Source organism: Myodes glareolus, chromosome 1 (genome assembly GCF_982192425.1).
Source record: "Myodes glareolus chromosome 1, mMyoGla1.1, whole genome shotgun sequence".
Lineage (NCBI taxonomy): Eukaryota > Metazoa > Chordata > Mammalia > Rodentia > Cricetidae > Myodes > Myodes glareolus.
The window spans coordinates 7,679,521-7,690,491 of NC_142026.1; positions in this window are offsets into that span (position 1 = coordinate 7,679,521).

Sequence of the window (10,971 nt, forward strand, 5' to 3'; positions counted from 1 at the left end):
GAGGGAAGGCTCATTGTCACTACAATGAAGAAACTGGCTAACATAAGACATATCATTGAGTTTGGGGTAATATTTCAACCTATGCACCTCACATGTACATATATTTAATGAAAGGCATGATAGATATATTTAATGAAAGGTATGATAGATATGAAGAAAAGTAAAGATGTTTTCTATACTCATATTTCTTTCTGTCCCATATCATGACTCTTGACATGAGATAGAAACTCCAGAAACTCTGGGTTTTTCTTTAACAACAGGCTTGGAATTAGAGAGGGACTGAACCAGAGTCCAACTCCAAAACCAGCTCTATAAATTTAGAAATATGATTTAGCATATTTTACTTACAGAACCTATTCAGTTTTCTTGATAGTCCCTATTGGGCCGTTATTTTCCATCTGACAGTATTCAAATATCCAGGGTCCCTTGAATTTTTCAAAGATGAGTGTTTTCCTGTGGAGATAAGAACAGAACCCTTCCCCCATTCTATATGTTTTCCTTACCAACTGTATGAATATCATCATTGTAGATGAGCTGTCATTTCTCCTTTCCAAGAGGTTTCTCCTCTTCAAATCGAACCTTTATTAATTTTGATGGTATCCACAATTTTTCTTCTCCTGCGGAAACGAGCAAAACCCCTTCCCCAACGTAGCACATCTCCTGGCTTCCATTGAGAGGTCAGTAAGTCTTTGAAATAAACAGGTTGGTATAGTTCAGAAGTTTCTTCCATTATCCAATGCCTCTCTGCTGTTGTTGTTCCTTTCTCATTAGCATTAAGAAAATTCAAGGTTAATAAAGCATTATGCAATCTATTTCTGGGGGTATCTTTCGTCCCTTTCTGTTTGTTCAGCATATCCTTTATAGTATGATTTGATCTTTCTATAACTGCCTGACCTGTAGGATTATTTGGTATACCTGTAACGTGTTTTATATTATAATAAGCAAAAAACCGTTTCATCTTCTTAGATACATATGCTGGACCATTGTCTGTCTTTATTTGTGCAGGTATACCCATGATGGCCATAACTTCCAATAAATGTGTGATTACCGAATCAGCCTTTTCTGAGCTCAGGGCAGTTGCCCATTGAAAGCCTGAATACGTGTCTATGGTGTGGTGTACATATTTTAATTTACCAAATTCCATAAAGTGGAACACATCCATCTGCCAGATTTCATTCCTTTGAGTACCCTTTGGGTTACTCCCTGCAGGCAAGGGTGTTTGATTGTAGAAAGAACAAGTAGGGCATCTCTTTATAATGTCCTTAGCTTGTTGCCATGTAATGGAAAACTCTTTCTTTAAGCCTTTACTATTGACGTGATGTTTTTTATGAAATTCTGAGGCCTGCAACACGCTTCCAATCAATAATTGGTCAATTTCAGTGTTACCTTGTGCTAGAGAGCCAGGCAGATCGGTATGGGACCAGATGTGTGTTATGTACATTGGACAAAGCCTATTCCTAATTATGTCCTGTACCTGGATAAACAATGAAGTCAACTCTGTGACATCTGGTATGAATTCAGCGGTTTCAATATGCAAGATAACTCTTTCTGCATATTGTGAATCTGTAACTATATTAAGAGGTTCTTTAAAATCCCTTAGCACCATAAGAATGGCATATAATTCTGCCTTCTGGACAGAATTATAAGGGCTTTGTTCCACCTTACTCAATTCTTCCGATTTCTAACCTGCTTTCCCTGATTTATTTGCATTGGTATAAAATGTCCGGGCTCCAGTTATTGGAGCATCACGTACAATTCTAGGAAGAATCCAAGAAGTTCTCTTTATGAGGTTAAGTCTATCACTTTTGGGATAGTTGCTGTTAATTTCTCCCAAAAAAATAGCACAAGCTCTTTGCCATGGCTCATTATCTTCCCATAACTTTCTTATTTCCTCAGTAGTTAAAGGCACTATAATTTCTGCTGGGTCTATACCTGCTAGTTGACGAAGTCTCAGTTTACCTTTTATAATTAATTCAGAGACTTTTTCTACATAAGTTTTTAATTTTTTACTTGGTTTATGAGGTATAAATATCCACTCTAAAATAATATCTTCCCTCTGCATTAAAAGCTCTGTAGGAGAAATTCTGGAAGACAGTATGACTAGGATGAAACTAAGATTCGGGTTCACCCTATCCACATGTGCCTCCTGTAATTTTTCCTCAATCATTGTCAGTTCCTTTTCTGTTTCAGCTGTCAATTTTCTGGGACTATTCAAATCTTTGTCACCATCTAAGGTTTTGTTTAAATGAACTATTAGATCAGGTGTTATTCCAACAGCTGGTCGTAGACTGGAAAGGTCTCCTAACAATCTTTGGAAGTCATTAAGAGCCCGTAACCGGTCTCTCCTAATTTGTGCCTTTTGCGTTCGAATTTTCTCTAACCCTATTCTGTAACCTAGGTAATTAATAGAATCTCCTCTTTGAATCTTTTCAGGGGCAATTTGTAATCCTCACCTAGGCAAGACTTTCTTTACTTCTTCAAACATATTTTCCAAAGTATCTTTATTTGAATCAGATAATAAAATGTTATCCATGTAATGATAAATTATGGACTTGGGAAATCGCTTACAAATTATTTCCAATGGCTTATTCACAAAATATTGGCACAATGCAGGACTATTGAGCATCCCCTGTGGGAGGACAGTCCATTGATATTTCCTAGTAGGCTGAGAATTATAAGTAGGCACTGTGAAGGCAAATTTTTCTCTATCCTTTTCTTGCAAAGGTATAGTGAAAAAACAATCTTTCAGATCAATAACTATAAGAGGCCATCCTCTTGGTAATAGAGAAGGCAAAGGAATTCCAGATTGTAGTGGACCCATAGGTTGAATTACTTTGTTGACAGCTCTTAGATCTGTCACCATTCTCCATTTATCAGATTTCTTTTTTACAACAAACACAGAAGAATTCCAAGGGCTGATTGATTCTTCAATATGGTTAGCATCTAGTTGCTCTTGTACCAGCTGTTCCAAAGCCTGTAATTTATCTTCAGCTAGAGGCCACTGCTTCATCCATATTGGCTTCTCAGTTAGCCATTTTAAAGGTAGGACTGTTGGTACCTCTAACAGTCCTACTATTTGCTGTATGTTCTTGTACAGCTTGAATGGCTGGTGACCTTTTCCCATAATACCTCATTATATCCTTCCCAGAATTGTGAGTTCCTGGAACTACAGGAATGTTAATCTGGGTATTCCATTGCTGTAGCAGGTCACAGCCCCATAAATTTATTGCAATATTGGCTGTATATGGCCTTAGTCTTCTTATTTGCCCTTCAGGCCATATGTATTCCACCCATCTTGTGCTTTGTTTTACACGAGATAGGGTTCCAATTCCCAGGAACTGAACATCTACCTCTTGAAGAGGCCAATTCGGATGCCAAGATTCTGGAGTAATGATACTTACATCCGCACGTGTGTCTAATAAGCCTTCAATAAAAATGCCATTTATACAGACTCTTAGCTTTGGTCTTTGATCGTTAATAGAAGTCTGCCAAGATATATGTTTACTCTGTCCTACTGAATTTTTTGACTCATTCTCCACGTGTAATTCATCATTTAGACCAGTATTACTTTTTACGGCAGACATTGGAGTTTTCAATTTTCTTGGTGAGACACATTTTCCACTGTAACTGGGAATGACTGGGCCACTTTTGGCTTGGGGTCCTGTGAGAGGCCCCTCAAGGGGTTTCCCAATGGTATCGGGTTGTCTTGTCTGTCTATTGTTGACCTGCATTCGTTGGACCAATGTCGGCCTTTACCACATCTCCTATATATACCTGAAGGTTGAGGTCTCCTACTTTTGTCATTCCCAGAGGAGATATTATTCCTAGAAATTCTTTGCCTGCAATCCCTTTTCAGATGTCCTAATTTACCACAATTAAAACACCTGGTAGTTTGATGTCTCCTCATAGCTTTGGAAATCGCTTCTCCTACCCAGGATTCATCATTATAGCTAAACGTCTCAACATTCATTGTATGCTGTATCCATTTTTCCATAGGTGCTGATCTAGACCTTAAAGGCCCAATTTTCTTTTTGCATTCTGTATTTGCATTTTCAAAAGCTAGAGATTCAAGAAGTATTCGTCTAGCTTCTGTTACCCCTATGTTACCCCTATGTCCAGAGTCTTAATTAATCTTTGCACAAAGTCAGTAAAGGGTTCTCTCTGTCCCTGCCTAACCCTGGTATATGATTCGACCCTTTTTGCTGGATCTTGTATTCTATTCAAAGCATTCAAGGCTGCTTTGTGACATAAGGACAGCACTTCTTCGTCATAAAGAGTTTGGACCTGTGGATCAGTATATGCTCCTACACCAAGAATTTGATCTTGGGAAACCTCCACACCTTTTGCTCTTCCTTGCTCTTCCATGTTTGGATTCTTCTCTGAAATAAATTCCAAACATCAAGGAAGGTCCATCATCTAAAACTGCAGACACTAGCTCAGAGAAATCATGGGGGGTAGCTCTGACATTAGAAGCCCAAGTCCTTATCATTTCTTTAACAAATGCAGAGTGCAAGCCATAATTAACGACAGCTTGCTTAATTTCTTTTAAATCATTCATTGCTATTGGTGTCCATCTAGCTTCTCTAACTCCCTTTGAGCCTTTAGAAGTTGACGCTTTGTCAGAATAAATTACAGGGTATGTTGTTAGAACCCTGAGTAAGCCAGTTCTAACAGTTGGTGGTGGCATTGTATCCTGTCCTTGTGCCTTCTTACTCTGTTCACCAGCTCCAATTATTTCTTCAATCATTTCTAATCTTTTTATCATTGTCTCTCTTAAATGCTGAATCTCCTGACCTACCTGTGTTTCTAGGAATTTCACTAAGGTATCAGTTTTTTTGGTTCCCATTCTGGAGGTACATTCTATCTGTTACCTTATCAAAACTTTATGGTAACATCTGAACGTCAAATTCAACAGTCTGAACCCTTTCAGGTAACTTCCTAGTACCCTTGGATATGGAGTCAATTTTGTCTATCATAGTATCCACTTGTTCAGATAATCCCTGATTTTCAATAATTTTAATCCTTTCAACTAGTTGTTCATTATTAGTCCATAAAAATTGTGTCTTCCTTAATGATAAAATATTGAAAAGAAAACTGAAACCTAGTAACAAGTAAATTAATATATCCCCATAGTCATATAAACCTTGCATGACATAATCCATTGTATTAATAAAGAAAAGAGTAAAAATGGCGTTGGAAACAAAAACTGCCATATTACCAATTATCTCGTAGGCAGTGCTGTTGCCAAGTCGTGACTAGAACCACTGCAAAAGTGACAGAAACGAGGTCCTGTTTCAGTGTTCTCCTTAGTATTTGTTAAAAACTAGGAAATATAAGTTGCTCAACAAAGAAAATGTAATTAAATTAATTCCATACACGGAAACAGAAACCCAGAATCGAGGGGTAGAAAAGAGCAACCCAGAAGCCGTGTATGCCTCCACGTGACCAAGTCATCCCGAGTGGTTGCAGCTTTTGGCAACTGATTGCCAATCTGATTGCAATCTGATTCAGCCACTCAAGCTCCGCATTTACAGAAAAGAGCAAACCAGGCAGGCAGAGATTGTCCCGAGCCTGTGGAGCTCGGGAGGCATGGGGTTTAATTGAACTGCTGGTTCCATACACAGGGCCCAGGCCACAGCTGAGGGAGGGCTCGTGCCTAGCCGAGCTGGCGGCAGGCAGCTGAGTGGGGGGGAAGAGGGAGTTCTACAACCAAACGTTGGGCGCCAGATGAAGGTGTAAGTCACAAACAATCCCACACCAGTTTGGAATTATGATTAATAGAATGGTTATTTATTAAAGGGGAAAAATTTACAGATTACCGTCCCAGACAACAGCCCCTCTGCGCAATCAGGAAAGGAGTCTAGGAGCCAGAAGTGGAGCCGGAAGCCAGAGAGAGAGTGGAGGACAGCCGCTGTATTTTGAGAGAGAGAGAGAGAGAGAGAGAGAGAGAGAGAGAGACCACACCCCAATGGGCTGGTATCTCAGCGGCTATTGGCTGAAGGAGCGGAAGGAGTTCCCGCAGCAAGGAAGTCAGGACCATGAGGGGTTGGTCCGCCCACTGAGACAGTGTGCCTGTTCTAATGAGAGCTCTTTAGATTTTAAAGGGGAAAAATTTACAGATTACTGTCCCAGACAACAGCCCCTCTGCGCAATCAGGAAAGGAGTCTAGGAGCCAGAAGTGGAGCCGGAAGCCAGAGAGAGAGTGGAGGACAGCCGCTGTATTTCGAGAGAGAGAGAGAGAGAGAGAGAGAGAGAGAGAGAGAGAGAGAGAGACCACACCCCAATGGGCTGGTATCTCAGCGGCTATTGGCTGAAGGAGCGGAAGGAGTTCCCGCAGCAAGGAAGTCAGGACCATGAGGGGTTGGTCCGCCCACTGAGACAGTGTGCCTGTTCTAATGAGAGCTCTTTAGATTTTGGAAGTAGCCTGCAATACAAGAGATCAGAAGACCACTTCATACATATATCCCCAGTAGCAGAGACAATAACAGCAACAATAAATAAATGGGACTTCCTGAAATTGAGAAGCTTCTGTAAAGCAAAGGACACAGTCGTAAAGACCAAAAGGCAACCTACTGAATGGGAGAAGATCTTCACCAATCCTACATCAGACAAAGGCCTGATCTCCAAAATATATAAAGAACTGAAGAAACTAGACATTAAAATTCTAAATAACCCAATTAAAAAATGGGGTACTGAACTGAACAGAGAATTCTCAACAGAAGAAGTTCAAATGGCCAATAGATACTTAAGGTCATGTTCAACTTTTTTAGTGATCAGGGAAATGCAGATCAAAACAACTTTGAGATACCATTTTACACTGATCAGAATGGCTAAAATAAAAAACACCAATGATAACCTATGCTAGAGAAGATGTGGAATAAGGAGAACACTCATCCATTGCTGGTGGAAATGCAAGCTTGTGCAACCACTTTGGAAACCAGTGTGGCGGTTTCTCAGGAAATTGGGAGTCAACCTACCTCAGGATCCAGCAATACCACTCTTGGGTATATACCCAAGAGATGCCCAATCATACTACAAAAGCATTTGTTCAACTATGTTCATAGAAGCATTATTTGTTATAGCCAGAACCTAGAAACAACCTAGATGTCCCTCAATGGAAGAATGGATAAAGAAAGTGTGGACTATATACGCATTAGAGTACTACTCAGTGGTTAAAATATGATGACACCTTGAATTTTGCATGCAAATGGATGGAAATAGAAAACACTATCCTGAGTGAGATAACCCAGACCCAAAAAGATGAATATGGTATGTACTTACTCATTAATGGACTCTAACCATAAAAAAGGACATTAAGCCTATAGTTCACAAGCCTAGAGAAGCCAATTAACAAGGTGAACCCAAAGAAAAACATATATAGATCCTCCTGGAAATTGGAAGCAAACAAGATTGCCAGGCAAAAGTTGGGAGCATGGAGTCAAGGATAGAGGTGGGTGGGGTTGGGGGAAGGGAAGAGGGGGAGAGAGAAGGGAGAAAGGAAAGACTAAAGAGAGCTTGGGGGAGTGGGAGGGTGGAGATGGAGGAAGGTCAGATATGGGAGCAAGGAAGAAGATATCTACATTAAGGGATCCATTTTAGGGTTGGCAAGAGACTTGGCTCTAGAGGGGATCCCAGGTGTCCACGGGGATGTCCCCAGCTAGGTTCTTGGACAGCAGAGGAGAGGGTGCCTGAACTGGCCTTGCCCCACTATCACACTGATGATTATCTCGAATATCACCATAGAATCTTCATCTGGTGACAGATGGAGACAGAGACAGAGACCTTCATCAGAGCAACAGACTGAGCTCCCAAGGTCCAGTTGAAGAACAGAAGGAGGGAGAAGATAAGCAAGGAAGTCAGGACCGCAAGGGGTTGATCCACTCATTGAGACAGTGTGACTGATCTAATGGGAGCTCATCAAATCCAGCCGGACCTGGTCTTTAGGTTTTACTGGTTTATTGTGTTGCTCTTTGTGGTTTAGCATGTGATCTTACCTTTTCTGCTCATCTTTTCCTATATAGGTGTGGTTGGGGCTGTCTGAGGTTCTGTTGAATAATCTTCTAGGTGTCAGTAAATCTAAAGTTCAGATGGTTGTTCCTCATGGTACAGTCAGTGTCACAGTTCTAGTTATTCCATTGGTTACTCTTGTTCCTAGAGATAGCTCAGTGCTCCTGTGCTTTGCTCTGCTCCCTTGGAGTTTGCTGTCTCAGGTCTACTTTGGCCTAGGTTACTGGCTTTGATCTGCTTCTGAAAATCCTGGACTGGATCCCCTCCTGCAGAAGTCCCTGGCTTGGAGTTGGACCTGTTCTGGTGGAGATCACTGACTATGGACCTGGTCACTCGCTCAGTCTTGATCTGCCAGTGTTCTGGGACTGGGATGGCTCCCAGGACTGGATTTGCTCCTGGCTTCTGCTCCCAGTGGAGCTGGGGAATTTTCTTAATTCGTGTTTGATGGGGGAGGTCCCAACCATTGTAGGTGTTACCTTCCTTGAGCACGTAGTCCCTGGTTCTATACAATACAGGCTGAGCAAGTAATGGTGAGAAAATCCAGTAAGCAGCACCCCTCCAATGCCTCTGAATTGGAGCCTGACTCTAGGTACCTCTCCTGTCTGAGTTCCTGTACTGAATCCTTTGTGAATAACTGGGATGTTTATCATAAACTGTGGGCCACCTTGATTTGAATTCAACCTGTAAAAGCAAGATGAGCTTGCAGCTTTGTTAGTTATGAAACTTCTAGTAAGCTTTTTTAGAATACTCTGTTCTTTCGTGATGTCCCTGATCATGGGGAGGGAGTATAATAGAGATATTTCATTTGTGGCTGAGCATTCTACTGTCATTTATTTTCTGTATTTTGAACAATTGTGAGTTTCTCTGTTAACCACGCTGCACTCCACAAAACCCTGATGAGACTGGAGATCTGAACTATTACATGAGAGTAAACATAACAACTTGGTGGCAGCTTGGGACTCTGTCCATTTATCATAACAGGAGTAGGTTCACCCATAGGGCCAGAAAACTCTACAATTACTGGCTGAAGGTCAGATTTACAGTATTTTTTTAGTTAAATTAATTTTTAATATTAAATAGTAAGAAAATCATACACAAGAAAACACAGATAGTTTAGAAAAAAACATGGAAGTCCTTTATGGAACAAAGAGATAGCCAACATGAGATCCAACAATCACAATCCTGGGTAAAGATCCAAGAGACACAGAACCAGAAACTCAAAATTGTTTCTTGTGCCCACATCTGTGCCATTCACAATAACCAAGGAATGGGAATCACCAAATGTCTGTCCTCTGGTGAATAGGAAAGACATGGAACAGCAACTCCTCAGACATCTCAACCTCTCATTACAAAATGAGGCACAGTGCGGGCTTTCAACAAATACGGAACATGCTCTCTTCATGAAAAGCAGTAATTTATAGCTTAAATTGTGCTTTCTAGTAATATCCCTCTTAATCTTGTTCATCACAGTGATAACTGCTGCATCACATGTCAGTTCTGCAGGGTAAAATCTGGGTTCTTTATAGACTGGAAATGGTAGTGGGAGATCTGAATCCCCACCAGAAACCATAGTGCAACAAGGCTCACACTATTTCTACTGTCAAAGACATAGAGAGACAGGCCATGAGAGAGAATAGGCTAAAGGGAGAATACACAAATGTCACTATGAGGGTCATTCAATCCAAATCACACTTAAATGTGAGTTTCAATATACAACTTGCATAACAGTGAACCTATTAATGATACTATGGCTGCCTTGAGAATTTACTTCCCTTGAAGTTCTCATTCCAAGATTTGAATCAGGTTTGGCCAGAATTTGTCCTTTCACCCACAAGGGAGGTTGATATTTGAGTAGAGGGAACAACTTTTCACAATAATTAATGACACAGGTCACTCTGTGCTCAAATATTTCCACGTAGAATCTATGTTCTATCTCTGATGTCCAGCTTCAGTTACAACAGTCTGTGCAGGAGGGAGCAATATGACAAGACTTGGGACCCAGCAATGGCCACTCCTTCACCTGCTGTAAAAGCCTGTCCTTCCATCAGGCACTCTGGCTTCCCATGATCTCCAAATGACACACAGAACTCCTCATGATCATGAGTCACGTGACACGAGGAACTAAATGAATGCAAAAAAAAAAAAAAACACAAACCCCAGAGTAACTGACATCAAACATCCTCATGGCAGAAGCTGGACACTCTGTTGGCAGGGACACAGCCAAGCAAATTCAGCCAAACATTTAAAGCTTTTCATCATCATCTGCTGAACTTTACGACATTCTGAATCCCTGTAGAAAATGTACAGTGGCTCCATTGTCAGGAGTGCCCAGCAATCTCCAACACTGGGTATCAGTCACGTTTCCCATCCCCCATCTCTTCATGAGAACACCGGGAACATGGTGGTTGAGGGACCGCAGCTCCAGCACAGGAGAAGAATGGACATGACAAAGAGTCCCTAGTCAGAAAAGGGCTGACAGAAACAGTTCCCAACACTGCACACCACACACGTGCATGGGGAAAGTGGCTTGAAACATATCTGGACAGTATGATTATTTACAAACACATTATCAGGTGTAAGGTGCACTTAGGATGGGACAAGTTAAAGCATGTGCCTCCAGGATTCTCCGCACCTCACACTGCACTCTGCCTGCAGGGTCCTCTGTTGTGATTCAGTCATGCTCTGTATTTATCCACCATGGAGTTATTTATTTTTGTAAGTTCCTTGTAAAACTAAGGGCCGCTGAGGCAAAGACTCAGCTAATAAGTCACAGGGCACTACATGCTAAAATAGTATTAGTGCAGACAGGTAAGGTAGAAAACAAGGTATGGTTATTTTTAAAGCCAGATACAAGGGACAGAGGAATGTGCTTTGCAGGTGAGTGCCAGCAATAAACCAGAATGTCTATGGAGAATCTGAGATGATGAGGAAGAGTGTGGTCTCAGAGATCTGAGAAGAGGAAGC